Here is an 18,269-nt window from a genome sequence, read left to right on the forward strand (position 1 = left end):
AGGTGGTTTGCCATTGCCTTCCTCTGACCGTAATGGGGATGAATGATGACGATGATGATGACACAACAACACCCAGTCATCTCGAGACAGGAAATAGGCACAATAAACATTAAATCAAAGCTGCATCTTACATGTTAATATATTCTGGCATATTTACTTAGGTTTTTAGGTATATACAGATCATTTTATAATGACACTAAGCATGCCAAATTTATCAATACATAATAAGTGTAAGCATCGTTCATCCATGTATGCCACTGTAACTATGCAACCTACGCCCACACACCCATGGGAGTTACATGGTTTAGTAGTCCTTCATCTCTCATCCATCAAAAAGGTTTTAGCTGGAACTGCAGGGAATGGATTAGAAGACAAGGATGTCAAAAGAGTGCAGCACACCGATGGACTTCTTATGGGATGTAGGCGAAGCATTTCAGAATAGAGTGCTATAGCGAGAAGACTGGTTAGAAGAATGTTTCTTCTTGAATTTTCAAGAATGTTGTAGAATATTCCAGAATGTTTGAAAATGTTACAATTTTTAAAATGTTATGGAAGGTTTGAGAATGTTCCTGAGCATTCTAGAATTTTCTAATGTGCTCCAGGACATTCCTAAGTGTCCCATTAACCTGTTGTGGTGGTCATACATTTCAGCTCGAAAGGGTATATAACTGCTGGGTAGCTGAAACAGTCCATTACAATACTACTTCAGAGTACAAAAAACAAAAAAATTTTGTCACTGGCAAAACAGATCAAATGTGTGAGTCTTGTGGCGTCCAGAAATTCAGTAGGGAAACAACAAGACTGTGCTGCATGAGTGGAAAAATTCACTTAGCACCACTGGAAATGCCTCCATCAGAATTACTTCATTATGTGACTTGGGAAACTCTGGAATTAAAACATCTCAACAAAATATGAAAGCATACAATGCATGCTTTCAAATGACATCATGAGCAGTGAAGAACACCAACTCAGTTCTGCGATTTTGATTAAAGGGCAAATTTTCTATCAAATGGATCACTGTTACCACTGAAAACTAATCTTATAAATTTTTGGCAATGGACAAACAGAATTGATATCATACAAATATAATGGGTTGAAATGAGAAATCAATGAAAAATTGCAGAGGTTTTTACATAAATATAATCAATTGGTTCACATATTCTATTCAAAACAATACTGGATCAGATGGAATCCAATGAGTATATAGTTGTGATTCGAGCTGAGAAAAGACGAGTTGAAATACACAAATGTCAATACAGTGCACCTCAAGTCAATGAAATTAGTATTGCAATTGTGGACAGTGCGTGCACTAGTCTTGATATGATTATTTAATGAAGAAGAGGATTACAATGTATCACAGAAATGCACCATTCTTACAATTCATTTCAATATTCTTTAATTTTTATAAGAGGAGAAGACAGTCAGCATTATAATTTGAAAAACTGGTGCCAAATGCAGGTGGAGAGACAGAGAGTAAAATAAATTCAAACAATTTTATGAATACAGCATAATGATCAGAGACAATGTGGGTTACCAAATCCTGTCAAATACGAGGGTTGGACAAAAATATGGAAACACATCTAGAAATGCATGCTTGAACATAAATGCAGATACTAGTCATGCTGTATGTTGCATTGTTCTAGTGAACCAAGAAAGGCACCTGTGCAATGTCCTCAATAGTGTCAGTCATGGTCAGAACAGACTTATGTGTAGTTGTGAGTGCATTATGTTGAAGCTAAGTGAATTCGAATGTGGACCAATTGTCGGTGCTCATATCGTGGATGCTTCCATAACTCAGGACCTCTCTACCAACTGAGCTACCCATGCATGACTCATGACCTGTACTCCCAACTTCACTTCTCCCAGTACCTCATTGCCTATCTTCCACACTTCACAGAAGTTCCCCTGCAAAACTTGCAGGGCTAGCACTCTTGGAAGAAAGGATATAGCCATAGCCTGGGGGATGTTTCCAGAATGAAATTTTCACTTTGCAGTGGAATGTGCCCTGATGTGAAACTTCCTGTCAGATTAAAACCATGTGCCGCACCGAGACAAAGTCAGGACCCTTGCATTTTGCAGCAAGATTCCCTTGAAAATCATACAGGTGGGTTGCAAGTGCAAGAGGGGCACTTGTCCCTTTGAATCTCTTTGGATTTGAGTACAGACTCTTTATTCATTATATAGTTCCCTTAAATTTCTAGAAATTAATACCAGCAACACTACTGAACTGCAGATTAACACTGCCTGGTGCCATGGGACATGCTGTTGCTTTAACAACAGCTACCTGTCTTGACCCCCCACCCGTCCTCCCCCCTCTCCATTCACACCATTCACAAGAAATTATGTCAATTCTTTGGCGCTGTGGCAGTTTTGACACTACTCCGTAGTCAAGATGGAAGCAAACTTTTAACGAACAGTCCTGAAATAGTGCTGCCAATGTTTTCTCTGTCTCTTCCTCACGCAGGCCTCTTCAAACTGAAAAGCGACCGATCCAAAACTCTGAAGTATGGATCTCATTACAACACAAGCTTGGCACCAGTATACATTAATTCATCCATCCCCAACTTCCTAACAAACACCCCCTCCTCTTGCAGCACAATTTAATCTCAATAGTACTTTACGATTTGTCGGTGGGCAAAGAAGACCCGTAATGGCTTGCAAATTCCATGTACAGGAGAGCTACTGCAGTAGACACCCATGAAGAAACTGCCATCTGTATTTAATATAGTAGTCAAAATGCTCCAGTCAAAAAAAAAAAAAATCTCACTTTTATGTACTAGAAGAGGAAAAAAGAGTGACATTTCAAAGTGAAAAAGTTGCCCTCTCCAGGAATTGGAATCTTGTCAACTCTATGTAGTAGAACACAGTGCCACGTGCAGTCATAGATCTATGAATTCAGCAGCCAAGGTGGTACAACTGCACAATAATGTGACAAACTGGAGAGCCAAGGATCGTGTCATTTTAGTTCTGGACTTTTTGTTTCGGTTTTTTAATTTTCGTTACATATCGTATTATGGAGCTAAAAATAATTTTTTTGTAAATATTTTTAGCTTTATTTCATAACTCATTGGATTTAATCATATGAACATGAAATTTTGGATCACTGAACTCTTAACACAAATAAATGTAATTCGTATGCACAAAAGAATATGCTTATCGTTAGATAACAAAGTAAAAATGCTAACTGGATAACTATCAATCGTTTGAGGTACAATAAATTTTGTGCACTTCTTGTCAAATTCAGTTCCTGTGGCACGAAAGATTTTCACTATCAATCATCTGAGGCCCAATAAATTTCGTGTACTTCATGTTAAATTTAGTTCCTGGGCACAACATATTTGCAAACTCGCCGAATCAATTGTATAAACGGCAATTTCAAAATGTCGCCGCCTCTTGGAAAAGTTTCTGTGGTCGCCCATGGATACAGGACTGTATGTATCCATTCTAAGACAACTGGAAGCTGTTTTGAATATCAACGGGTTTCCTACAATGCATTAGTCATGATAATGCATCGTGTTTTTTGTTTTTGTCCAACCCCTATACTTCAGCAAACCCTATACTACGCAAAAGTAGAGGCAGAACGAATGGTATTTACAGAGTGCAGCACTTAAATCCGGACAAATTTCAACTTTAATTTCACGTCATATCATATTTCTGCTGGAAGTCATGACTAACGTTCTTGATAGCCATAGCCATCTAGTAAACAGTTAGAAACTCAAAATGGCCAAGATGTTATGGACAAGTGTGGAATACAACCGAAGAGCTGCGATTATCAAAAGTCTGCGCTGGGCGTTCGACCACTGAAATAGTTCGATTCTTCGGGTACCCGCGATAAACTGTTGATGATATTGCGGCCAAGTATAATGCTTTGGAGAAGTCTGGGGTTCATGTCCTTGGTGTTGTGTCCAGTGTGAGTGATATCATTCCGTCACATTTCCTTGAAAAGGGACAAACTGTCACAAAAGAAGTTTATCTGCCAGTTCTGTGAAACTGTGGATGATAACTGTGGCCTCTGAGAGACAATATGTCTTTCAGCAGAACGGTGCTTTGGCTCATACGAGTCATGTAGTCCAAAACTGGCTCTCGATAACGTTGACATGTTCTGATCAAAGCAGTGCTGCGCATAAAATAGCCTGGATTTGAACTCCCTCGTCTACCATGTTTGGAGCATAGTCGAAGATGAGGGACCCTAGTGTTGTATCTCTACGCACTGCTATCGAAACTGCATTTGCGAATATGGGCAGCGCTGTTTTAAAGAGAGTGAGATGGATGTGATTGGAGGCAGTCATTGTGGTTTAAGGTAGGGCTATGTCAATTAATGTTACTCTTGAAAGATACTACTACTTATGTGTAAAAGGATTTTCATTTTCATTTGTATTTTGTTTTAATAAATTTGCTTAAAAAAAAGAAAAAAACAGTTTCATTTATCTGGATTTAAGTGCCACACCCTGTATGTGACAGAACAAAAATAAACTGTTCAAAAGGGCATATTCATTTGAGAAATGGTAAGAAATGATGGCAAAGATGATGATATTGGAAGACTGGCAATTTACCATTAGCTTACTTAGAAACTCAACACATGCATGAGTACACACAAAATGCTATGACCTACACAAGAAAATATGGCTGCCCAGATCTTAATAGGAGCTGTTAGACCAGCTTAAGCAAAAATGTCTGTTAGATTTCAATTTAAAAGCACTTGATCACAGCAGTCAACATTAGGTACTTTGTGTATGATAAATTTATTAAAAGTGCATAACTATGTTTCACTCTGACAGCGTATTAATTCTGTAAATATTAGCAGTTCCTGTTTACTGTAAGCATTCTCCTATTTCGACAATCTCCTGACAAATGATCAGGGTAGTGAGTATTATATTCAAAAGACTATATTCAAAAGATTCACGAGAATCATCTCATTTTTGGGTCTATGGGACGAAAACTGAATCTAATCTAGTATAATCCTATTTACTCTTAACATTCACGTAAACTTTGTTAATGCCGAAGGTTAATATATAATTTACGGACAAGCTCCCATCGAAGGCCGTGATATAACAGCTAGCGTTTTGACAGAAACAAAAGAGATTCATGAATTTCATCAAAAATATATTTTTTGAGTCTTTAAGTACTGTATGCATACAATTGAATGGCAGAAATGAGGATTGTCACATTCACACAATTTGATTTGGTTACATGAAAATAAATGTCCAAATTAATTGATCAAGTAATTACAGATAAATTTCCTAATCCAGAAGAGGATGCAGAATTATACAACATAATAGCAAAGAACATTGTTCCTGGTCCATGTGGATGATTAAATATGAATTCCTCATGTATGGATAAAGACCACTGTAGACAGAGAGAAAATTATAAGGACCACATTTACAAAACACATAAACAGAAGATAAATGCAGAAAACGATATCCAGAAAATGGTAGTTTCACTGTCCAAACAAGAATGCGAGATAATCAATGGATGGTGCCATGTAATCTGCTTGTCTCAAAAATGTTTTATGCACACATGAACGTACTCCAATTCCATGAAATCAATGAAATATGTGTGTAAATATGTTAACAAAGGTAATGACACAGCTGTATTAGTAATAAGCAGAGGAAAGAAAGCACAAGATCCAAAAGGTGAAATACTTCAGTATCAAATGACGTGTCTTGCCGAACACTGGATTTCCCAATACATGATCAGGAACCAGCAGTTGTTCAAATCGCAGTTCATTTCAAACAGTGTTTGTCAAATTGCGGCCCTGGGCCCCATACGGACCTAATCAAGCATTCGTGCGGCCCGCGGTTCTCAGCCGTATTTCAAAACCATTTGCTGCCAGTAACTAACAGCCAAATCCAAAAACGTCAACTAACGTTAAGAGCTTCCAAACAATGTAGTTTTCTTGCTCAATAAGAAACAACAGTAGTTACAGAGGTAGCACTGTTTTAATTTATGCTTAATTTTAATTGACACTGGTGAATTCGGCTGCTTACCTCAGCGACAGTGTGTGAGTAGCACCGCCATTGTGGGATTACAGTATATGAGCAAAAGGAGAATATTTCATTGTTTGTCTTCCAGTACTGACATTTCACAGGCGTGCTAGTCTTGTACCGGTCAGCCAGTATGGGGTAAATTTTGGCGCAGAAGTAATGTGGGTTAGGTAGTTACTTTCATGTTCCATGGATCATTTTGCATGATAAATTGTCATGATGTGGAACTAGTCATTTTACATTCATATTGCAAATTAATTTGTACATCTGTTTGGGCTCTAAACATCACCATTCCCGCCCCACCCCCCCAAAATGAAAACAAGATCAAGATGTACAGATAGAGTTAGCAATTCTTACCCACCACATTTTACACATTACAAACATAGAATTTCTTCTACGGAATAGAAGGAGTTGTCAAGGAGAAACTTTTTCAGTTTATTTTCAAATGTTACCTAGCTGCCTGTTAGACGTTTTATATCACTGGGTAAGTGGTCAAAAAAATTTTTTGCAGCCTTGTGCACCCCTTTCTGTGCTAAAGACAACCTTAATGTTGAGTAATGAATGTCATTTTTTTTCTTCTAGTATTGTAATTATGTACCTCATTGTTCCTTTTGAAATGCAGTGGATAATTTACAACAAACTTCATGAGTGAATAAATATCCTGTGAAGCAGTAGTCAGAATGCCCGACTTCTTAAACAGATGTTTACAAGACGATCGCGGCGGAGCACCACATATTATTCTTACAGCACGTTTTTGGGCAATGAAGACCTTTCTTAAAGATGAGTTACCCCAGAACTTTATTCCATATGACATTACTGAATGCAAATAAGCAAAATATGCCAACTTAGTGATTTCTCTCCCCAAAATTTGCTAAGATTATAAGTGCAAATGTGGTTTTAGGAGTTCCAAAATGTATTTTTCCATTGCAGAAAACCAGTCAATGACACTTTTGAGAACTTTGTTCACCATCTCTTCCATTTCTGTATGTATGGTATGGTACGTATGTTATGTTAACCGGGGACCTAGAAACGACGCAGAGGCTCCATCCCCGCCGCAGCTGCAGTGGTCCACAACCCCACGACGACTACCGCAGTCCACTTCCCCCTCCGCCGCTCCACACCGAACCCAGGGTTATTGTGCGGTTCGGCCCCCGGTGGACCCCCCAGGGAACGTCTCACACCAGACGAGTGTAACCCCTATGTTTGCGTGGTAGAGTAATGGTGGTGTACGCGTACGTGGAGAACTTGTTTGCACAGCAATCACCGACATAGTGAAACTGAGGTGGAATCTACATCTCTACATCTACATCCATACTCCGCAAGCCACCTGACGGTGTGTGGCGGAGGGTACCTTGAGTACCTCAATAGGTTCTCCCTTCTATTCCAGTCTCGTATTGTTCTTGGAAAGGATTGTCGGTATGCTTCTGTGTGGGCTCTAATCTCCATGATTTATCCTCATGGTCTCTTCGCGAGATATACGTAGGAGGGAGCAATATACTGCTTGACTCTTCGGTGAAGGTATGTTCTCGAAACTTTAACAAAAGCCCGTACCGAGCTACTGAGCGTCTCTTCTGCAGAGTTTTCCACTGGAGTTTATCTATCATCTCCGTAATGCTTTCGCGATTACTAAATGATCCTGTATCGAAGCGCGCTGCTCTCCGTTGGATCTTCTCTATCTCTTCTATCAACCCTATCTGGTACGGATCCCACACTGCTGAGCAGTATTCAAGCAATGGGCGAACAAGCGTGCTGTAACCTACTTCCTTTGTTTTAGGATTACATTTCCTTAGGATTCTTCCAATGAATCTCAGTCTGGCATCTGCTTTACCAACGATTAACTTTATATGATCATTCCATTTTAAATCACTCCTAATGCGTACTCCCAGATAATTTATGAAATTAACTGCTTCCAGTTACTGACCTGCTATTTTGTAGCTAAATGATAAGGGATCTATCTTTCTATGTATTCGCAGCACATTACACTTTTCTACATTAAGATTCAATTGCCATTCCCTGCACCATGCGTCAATTCGCTGCAGATCCTCCTGCATTTCAGTACAATTTTCCATTGTTACAACCTCTCGATATACCACAGCATCATCCGCAAAAAGCCCCAGTGAACTTCCGATGTCATCCACCAGGTCATTTATGTATATTGTGAATAGCAACGGTCCTATGACACTCCCCTGCGGCACACCTGAAATCACTCTTACTTCGGAAGACTTCTCTCCATTGAGAATGATATGCTGCGTTCTGTTATCTAGGAACTCTTCAATTCAATCACATAATTGGTCTGATAGTCCATATGCTCTTACTTTGTTCATTAAACGACTGTGGGGAACTGTATCGAACGCCTTGCGGAAGTCAAGAAACACGGCATCTACCTGGGAACCCGTGCCTATGGCCCTCTGAGCCTCGTGGACGAATAGCGCGAGCTGGGTTTCACACGACCGTCTTTTTCGAAACCCATGCTGATTCCTACAGAGTAGATTTCTAGTCTCCAGAAAAGTCATTATACTTGAACATAATACGTATTCCAAAATTCTACAACTGATCGACGTTAGAGATATAGGTCTTTAGTTCTGCACATCTGTTCGACGTCCCTTCTTGAAAACGGGGATGACCTGTGCTCTTTTCCAATCCTTTGGAACGCTACGCTCTTCTAGATACCTATGGTACACTGCTGCAAGAAGGGGGGCAAGTTCCTTCGCATACTCTGTGTAAAATTGAACTGTTATCCCATCATGTACAGCGGCCTTTCCTCTTTTGAACGATTTTAATTGTTTCTCTATCCCTCTGTCGTCTATTTCGATATCTACCATTTTGTCATCTGTGCGACAATCTAGAGAAGGAACTACAGTGCAGTCTTCCTCTGTGAAACATCTTTGGAAAAAGACATTTAGTATTTCGGCCTTTAGTCTGTCATCCTCTGTTTCAGTACCATTTTGGTCACAGAGTGTCTGGACATTTTGTTTCGATCCACCTACCGCTTTGACATAAGACCAAAATTTCTTAGGATTTTCTGCCAAGTCAGTACATAGAACTTTACTTTCGAATTCATTGAACGCCTCTCGCATAGCCCTCCTCACACTACATTTCGCGTCGCGTAATTTTTGTTGGTCTGCAAGGCTTTGGCTATGTTTATGTTTGCTGTGAAGTTCCCTTTGCTTCCGCAGCAGTTTTCTAACTCGGTTGTTGTACCACATCTCTTACGATCTTGCTTGGCACATACTCATCTAACGCATATTGTACGATGGAACCAGGCCGCATTCGCCGAGGCAGGTGGAAAACCGCCTAAAAACCATCCACAGACTGGCCGATTCAGCGGACCGCAACACAAATTCGCCGGGCGGATTCGTGCCGGGGACCAGGCGCTCCTTCCCGCCCAGAAAGCCGTGCGTTAAACCGCACAGCCAACCGGGCGGGCTCTGTATGTATACTGGGAGTGCTTACAATACTGGTGTCATTTGCAAAAAGAACTAATTCTGCTTGTTGTACATTAGACAGTAGTTCATTTACATATATGAGAAACAGTAATGGACCTAAGACTGAGCCTTGGGGAACCCCATACGTGATTCCTCCCCAGTTAGAATTATGTCCCTGGATTCTGTTGGTTAAATTACTACTAACTACAACTTTCTGCATTCTTTTGGTTAGATATGACATGATCCATTGGTTGGCTGTACCACCAATCCTATAATATTTCAATTTATCTAGGAGTATACTAAGATTCACACAATCAAATGCCTTGGATAGGTCACAGAAAATACCTACTGGTGCTATTTTGTTATTTAATGTTTGTAATATCTGGTGTGTAAACATGTAAATGGCATTTACAGTAAAGCAACCCTTCTGAAACCCAAACTGTGATTTGCTGAGGATATTATTGTTGCCAAGGTGAGATACTATTCTAGAATAAATCACCTATCAAAAATTTTGGAAAAAGATGCCAGCAGTGAAATAGGTCGGTAGTTACTGACGTCTCTCTTATCACCTTTCTTAAAGAGGGGTTTAACAATGGCATATTTTAGTCACTCTGGAAAAATGCCTTGAGTTAGTGAAGTTTTACACATTTTGGACAATACCAGACTTATTTATATGGGAACAAATCTTTAACACTCTGTTGGAAACAGCATCAAAATTAGAATAGCTTTTATTCTTGAGAGAATGTATGACCCTCTTTAATTTCAGAAGTAGACCTCTTAATTTCAGAAGTAGAAAGTTCATATGATGTAATTTTATGAGAGTAACTTCCTCAACATATTGCTGTGACCTTTCTCTTGAACTGTTGGTTCCTATGCTTTCTATTATGTTTAAGAAAAGATTATTAAATACATTTGCTACCTGTGACTTGTCATTCATAATCCTTCCATTCAATTCAATAGTAATGCTATTCTCTTCTGTGGTTGGTTGTCCGTCTCTTGCTTCACTATATTCCACATTGCCTTAATTCTGTTGTCAGACGTACTAATTTCTGACATTATGTGCATGTTTCTTGATTTTTAATAACCTTTCTTAGTTTTTGTAGTATGCAACGACTGCGAGATCTCTACTTGTTCTTGCCAAAAGATACATTCCCTTTTCTTTTCACAAGATACTTTAATACTCCTAGTGATCCATGGTTGTCTACATCCCTGCTTATCGTCCCTGCTGATTAGGTTATGTGGAAAGCTATTTTCAAATACTGATATGAATTTATCATGGAACAGATTAAATATTATATTGGCATTTTGTTCTTTATAAATTTCATCTCAGGTTGTTTCTTGCAAACTACTCTTAAAAACATTTGCCCTGTAGTCATTCGTGAATGGATGTTGTGGAGACGGTTATCTTCAAATGAGCTACGTATCTGTAGTAAGGAATATGAATTAAATTGATGCTATTGTAATACAGTGCAACGAGTAGAAGAAAAATTATATTCTAAACATTTGATAAACATTTGTGATGGTGTCTCATGCTGCACAATGCATTTAAATGTAAACACAGTTACTGTTATCATTTAATATCTGCTCACAAAAACAACACAATAACACTTCGTCAGGCAATCACAGTGTCACAACTTTGAGGTCGCTGAGGGTGGCAGCAGTCAAAAACAGTCAACATGAAGTGTTCCAAACAGTGTCGACTTGTAACGATCAATAGGTGGAGGACGACGGCCAACTTAACGTGCCTTTAGTGTACCTAGTCTTTTGGGACTCGCAACATACTAATTTATTTAGGTTACCAACTGATAACAGGATCGGTACATATGAGGCCAGCGGTGCTGTCCCGCAAAGAAGTTTAACGATCAATGATTTAGAAAATGGTCAATGAATATACAATGCTGTACAAAAATTAAGAATGAAAATAACTTTCGCATGATGTGTAACTGCCAAGTAACACAGCTTGACGAAACTTGGACCAGACATAGAAAGAACTGCTACAGTATAGAGCAGTAGGTAACTGAAAGAAATAAACAACGAGACGAAAAGAAATGACACTTTGTAGAAATACAATAATTGCACTAAAGTCACTGCGATTCATGATGGTCCCCTGGACATTGCATAAAGCAGAATACGGTTCCTAATAGGGTGTCTAATCACCACGAATTGCAATGAATGCTTTTTGCAACGTTCTCTCGTGCTGGCCAAAAGGGTGGTAAGGAATTCCTGTAAGAGGGCGTTGCATTCCTCCATGTCTGCGGTTGACAACTGCTGGATGGTAATATGCTGAACGCATTTACATGACATACGAGGTATGACAAAAGAGCAACGGTAATTTTCGTTTTTCTTAAAGAATGTTTACTTATTCACCAACATCAGCTTGTCCTCTACAAAGTAGTCCCATTCGCGTATAATACACTTGTGCCAGCACTTCTTCAACTCTTGGAAGCACTTCTGGAACTGACTTTTCGTTATGGCGTTCAGCTCCTTCAGCGATTCCGTTGTTATCTCATGAATGATGTCAAAACGACGTCCTTTTATGATTCTCTTCAGTCTCGGGAATAGAAAGAAGTGACAGGGGGACATGCGCGGTGAACACGGTGGCTGCAGCAACATAACAGTTTCGTTTTCTGACAAAAAATCACTAACAAGCATTGAGATGTGAGCGGGAGCTTTATCATGAGCAGTTTTGCCACAATCCTGGTCGTTTTCTTCGGATTGCTTCATGCATTGGAATTTAACTTCTACGAAGTATTCCTTATTGATCGGACGACCGTCAGGCATGAACTCATGATCCACAATCATTGTAATCGAAGAAAAAAGTGAGGAGAACCTTCGAATGTGATCGAACTTGTCATATTTTTTCGGTCTTGGCTCTTCAGGCAGTTTCCATTGGGACGATTGTGCCTTGGTTTCCACGTCACACCCGTGTACCTATGTTTCGTCACCTGTTATATCATTGCTTAGAAGTTCTGGATCGTGTCGACTTCATCCAGCAATTTCTGGGCCACGTCTACACGATGTCGTTTTTGGTCGAAATTCAACAGTTTCGGAACAAAGTTTGCTGCTACACGTTTAATATCAAAAACATCCAAAAAATGGTTAGCATAAGCCAAAGGTTATGCCGACACCATCAGCAAACTCTCTAATGATGACACGGCAATTTTCCAGAACTATTTTCCTTACTTCTTCCACATTGACGTCAGTACTTTACGTGGTAGGGCGTCTAGGGCGATCTTCTGTGTCTTCTCCCTCTTTGAAACGTTTACACCGTTCGTAAACACTGGTCTTACTCGTAGTTGATTCGTCAAAAGCCACAGTCATCATTTCGAACGTGGTGTTGCAGTTCATTCCATGTTTCAAGCAAAATCTAATGCAAATTCTTTGCTCCATCTTTTTCGAAATTAAAATTCGCCGAGCACTCGAAAACACGTATCACCTTTTCGACTGTCAACAATAAACTAAATATTCATAACAGCTGGAAATACATATGTACATCTACATCTACGCGATTATTTGATTATTCTACTATTCACTGTTAACTGCCTAGCAGAGGGTTCAATGAACCACCTTCAAGCTGTCTCTCTACCAGTCCACTCTCGAACGGCGCTCGGGAAAAACGAGCACTTAAATTTTTCTGTGCGAGCCCTAATTTCTCTTATTTTATCGTGATGATAATTTCTCCCTATGTAGGTGGGTGCCAACAGAATGTTTTCGCAATCGGAGGAGAAAATTGGTGATTGAAATTTCATGAGAAGATCCCGTCGCAGCGAGGTTCGAGTCCTCCCTCGGCCATGCGTGCGCGTGTGTGTGTGTGTGTGTGTGTGTGGTGTGTGTGTGTGTGTGTGTGTGTGTGTGTGTGTGTGTTTGTGTGTGTGTGTGTGTGATTGCCACTCCAATTCACATATTATGTCTGTGACACTATCTCCCTTATTTCGCGATAGTACAAAACGAGCTGCCCTTCTTTGTACTTTTTCGATGTCATCCGTCAGTCCCACCCGATGCAGATCCCGCACCGCACAGCAATACTCCAGAATAGGCCGGACAAGCGTGGTGGAAGCAGTCTCTTTAGAAGACCTGTTGCACCTTCTAAGTATTCTGCCAATGAATCGTAGTCTTTGGTTTGCTCTACCCACAATATTATCTATGTGATTGTTCCAATTTAGTTTATTTGTAACTGTAATCCCTTAGTATTTGGTTGAATCTACAGCCTTCAGATTTGTGTGACTTACCGCGTAATCGAAATTTAGCTGATTTCTTTTAGTACTCATGTGAATAACTTCACACTTTTCCTTATTCAGGATCAATTGTCACTTTTCGCACCATACAGATATCTCATCTAAATCATTTAGCATGTCGTTTTGATCATCTGATAACTTTACAAGACGGTAAATGACAGCATCATCTGCAAACAATCTAAGACGATGTCGTTAATATAGATCAGGAACAATAGAGGGCCTATAACACTTCCTTGGGGAACGCCGGACATTATTCTGCTTTACTCGATGACTTTCCGTCTATTACTATGAACTGTGACATTTCTGACAGGAAATCACGAATCCAGTCGCACAACTGAGGCGATACTCCGAAGGCACGCAGTCTGGTTAGATGACGCTTGTGAGGAACGGTGTCGAAAGCCTTCTGGAAATCTAAAAACATGGAAACAATTTGACATCCCCTGTCGATAGCAGTTATTACTTCATCAGTATAAAGAGCTAGTTGTGTTTCACAAGAACGATATTTTCTGAATCCGTGCTGACTATATGTCAATAAATCGTTTTCTTCGAAGGTACTTCATACTGTTCGAATACAGTATATGTTTCAAAAACCCTACTGAAAATCGACGTTAGTGATAAGGCCTGTAATTCAGCGGATTACTCCTACTTCCCTTTTTGTATTTCTACAAAGTGTCATTTCTTTTCGTCTCGTTGTTTATTTCTTTCAGTTACCTACTGCTCTATACTGTAGCAGTTCTTTCTATGTCTGGTCCAAGTTTCGTCAAGCTGTGTTACTTGGCAGTTACACATCATGCGAAAGTTATTTTCATTCTTAATTTTTGTACAGCATTGTATATTCATTGACCATTTTCTAAATCATTGATCGTTAAACTTCTTTGCGGGACAGCACCGCTGGCCTCATATGTACCGATCCTGTTATCAGTTGGTAACCTAAATAAATTAGTATGTTGCGAGTCCCAAAAGACTAGGTACACTAAAGGCACGTTAAGTTGGCCGTCGTCCTCCACCTATTGATCGTTACAAGTCGACACTGTTTGGAACACTTCATGTTGACTGTTTTTGACTGCTGCCACCCTCAGCGACCTCAAAGTTGTGACACTGTGATTGCCTGACGAAGTGTTATTGTGTGACTTGAACATTTTCTAGTCTTTAGGTAAGCATCTTTCTGTGAGAGAGTGGTTGTATATAACTCCTAAATATGGAGCTATTTTATCAGCATACTCTGAGAGAAACCTGACTGGTATACAATCTGGACCGGAGGCCTTGCCTTTATTAAGTGATTTAAGATACATCAGAAGCACGAAAAAAATTAAAATCTCATGTATAAACCCCGCGAAATTAAAAAAAAAAATCCTGTTATTTTTTTATCACGCCTCGCAACCCACACATGGTCGGTGGAATTTAAATCATCGGAATGGGCAGGGCAGTCAGTTCGCCGAATATTCTTTCGTCCTAAGAGCTCCTCTAGCTGCAGTGTTTGATGCGGTCGTGCATTTTCACCATAACAATGAAACTGAAATCAGGGCCGAATTCACCCCCTGAAAAGACACACATGGCTAAGGAATAGAGCGTCACAAGCACACTGGGAGGTGAGGTTTGTATACCTCCCCACACCTGGGCCACCAAAATGATAATGTTGCACAGTCCTGGACGTACCTTCACCTAGCGAAAGGTTGGTACATGTAATATGGCCAGGAACATTGTCGAAGATAATCATTTTCGTGGTCCAGGTGTTACGGCGTGAGGAAGGATAATGCAGCATGGGCGTGCAGAGCTCCTTATCTTTGAACACCGTACACTCACTGCTGTGCCTTATTTTGACACTCTGCTCCTTCCTTACCCGTGTGGCCGCGCGGTCTAGGGCGCCTTACCACGGATCGCGCGGCTCCACCCTTCAGAGGTTCTAGTCCGCCCTCGGCCATGCGTGCGTGTGTGTGTGTGTGTGTGTGTGTGTGTGTGTGTTGTCTTTAGCGCAAGTTAGTTGACATTAGATTAAGTAGTGTGTAGGCCTAGGGACCCATGACCTCAGCAGTTTGGTAGGAACTTATCTAAAATTTCCAAACTTTTTCTCCTACCATGAACATATTTTCCAGGGAGCATTCGGTCCTGACTTAATTTTTATGGATTACAATGCGCGAATGCATCGAACCGCGCAAATGGAAGAGCTCTTAGTAAGAGAGCATATTGGTGAATGGACAGGCCTGCTGATTCCCCAAACTGAAATCCTATCGCGCACGTGTGGGAGGCGGTAGGGAGACACATAGCAGCACGTTCACATGCACCAACGACGCTCACGGAGGAACTGAATGCCCACACTCAAAGTGTACGAGGGGCGTTTGAAATGTCCGTGCAAAAATAAAATCTACTTACGTGTTTGGGGTAAACCTTTTTTTTATTTTTCGACAGTCTCCTATTAGACTTATACACTTCGTCCAATGCTGTTCTAATTTGTTGATCCCTTCCAAATAATAACAATTGTCCAAGTCTGCAAAATAGCTATTAGTTGCTGCAATCACCTCCTCGTTTGAATAAAATCTTTGTCCCACCAGCCATTTCTTCAAATTGGGGAACAAATAGTAATCTGTGGGAGCCAAGTTGGGAGAACAGGGGGGATGTGAAACGAGTTGGAATCCTATTTCCATTAATTTTGCGACCACAACTGCTAAGTCTGTGCTCGTGCATTGTCGTGACGGAAAAGGACTTTTTTGCAGTCCAATCGCCGCCGTTTTTATTGCAGGTCGGTTTTCAAACGGTCCAATAACGGTGAATAATATGCACCTGTAATAATTTTCCCTTTTCCAGATAGTCGACGAGGATTATCCCTTGCGAATCCCAAAAGACAGTCGCCGCAACCTCTCTGGCCGAAGGAATGGTGCAGATTCTCCCTTGGTAACCCATTGTTTAGACTGTTGTTAGGTCTCAGGACTATAGTAATGTAACCATGTTTCATCCACAGTGACGAAACAATGCTTAAAGTCCTGCGGATTTTTCCTGAACAGCTGCAAACCATCTTTGCAACACTTCACACAATTCCAATTTTGGTCAAGCGTGAGCAAGTGCGGAACCCATCTTGCGGACAGCTTTCTCATGTCCAAATGTTTATGCAAAATATTATGTACCCATTCATTTGAGATGCCCACAGCACTAGCAATCTCACGCTCCTTAACTCTTCTGTCATCCATCACCATATCATGGATTTTATCAATGATTTCTGGATACGTAACCTCCACAGGGCGTCCAGAACTTTCAGTATCACTTGTGCCCATATGGCCACTTAAAAAATTTTGAAACCACTTATGAACTGTTCTAATCGAATGTGCAGTCACCGTAATGTTTATCAAGCTTCTCTTTAGTCTCCTGAGGCATTTTGCCTTTCATAAAGTTATGGTTCAAATGGCTCTGAGCACTATGAGACTCAACATCTTAGGTCATAAGTCCCCTAGAACTTAGAACTACTTAAACCTAACTAACCTAAGGACATCACACACACCCATGCCCGAGGCAGGATTCGAACCTGCGACCGTAGCAGTTCCGCGGTTCCGGACTGCAGCGCCAGAACCGCACGGCCACCGCGGCCGGCCATAAAGTTATGTTTAATCACCACACGAAATTCTTTTTCGTCTATTTTTTGACAATCATTCGACTTCCTTGATTCACACGAATGCCAGACACAAGGAAATAGACCAATATGGCTGAATCTTGGTGTGCGTTCTTTCCAAAGATGCTACTAACTAAACATGACCTCGATACACGTCGGTGGTGCCATCTCTCGGACTTTGCACGGACTTTTCAAACGCCCCTCGTTACCACAATATCCTACAGTTTATGTGTGAGTGTGTGTCCACCCCGATCAGGCAAGTTTCTTCCAGAATATTGATGCCAAATGGCATTGTTATTTTGGCAGCAAAATAATTGACAATGGCTGAAGTAGAGAGCACATAAAATGCAGATTAGCGACAGCAAGGAACACTTTTACGAAAAAAGATGTTTTAACATCTAACATAAATTTAAGTGTTGGGAATCCTTTTCTGGAAGTGTTTAATGGAGTGCCCACTTTGACAGGTGTGATATGTGGGCAATAATCAGAAAAGACAAGACGAAAATAGAAGATTTTGACATGTGAAACTACAGTAGAATGCTGAAGATTAGATAAGTGGGTGGAGTACCTTAGAAAGTACTGAATCTCACTGAATAGAAAGGAAAGTTATGGCATCTATTGAGTAAAAGAAGGGCTCGAGTGATGAAATGTATCCTCCTGCATCAGGAAATAGTTAATTAGATAATAAAGGAAAGTTTGTGTATGTGGAGGGGTGTTTCGGGGGTGTGGTGAGGCATTTTGGGGGTTGGGTGGGGTGATTGTAAGGGAGGAAAGAGGTTCGACACAGTAAGCAGGTTGAAGTGCATGAAGATCGCTGAGGTGAATAAACTTTCCCACGATAGCCTAGTGTGGAGAGCTGCATCAAACCAGTCTTCGGACTGAGGACCACAACACACATTCTATAAGCTGATATACGAATTTCTGACCTGCATCATTTAGTATCCATTGGTTTAATTCATACTGACTCTATCCACTTTATTTTCTTCAGCTGTAAAATGGAATTTTTTATTTGCAGCATCTCGGTACA

The 18,269-nt window shown here is 40.4% G+C and overlaps 1 protein-coding gene across 4 annotated transcripts in view; it reads right to left on the reverse strand.

Annotated features, from left to right (window-relative positions):
• The window catches only part of LOC126187864 (protein 60A), a 437,325-nt gene that overhangs the window by 13,854 nt on the left and 405,202 nt on the right, over nt 1-18,269 (reverse strand). The window lies entirely within an intron of this gene.

This window comes from Schistocerca cancellata, chromosome 5 (genome assembly GCF_023864275.1).
Source record: "Schistocerca cancellata isolate TAMUIC-IGC-003103 chromosome 5, iqSchCanc2.1, whole genome shotgun sequence".
Taxonomy (NCBI): Eukaryota; Metazoa; Arthropoda; class Insecta; order Orthoptera; family Acrididae; genus Schistocerca; species Schistocerca cancellata.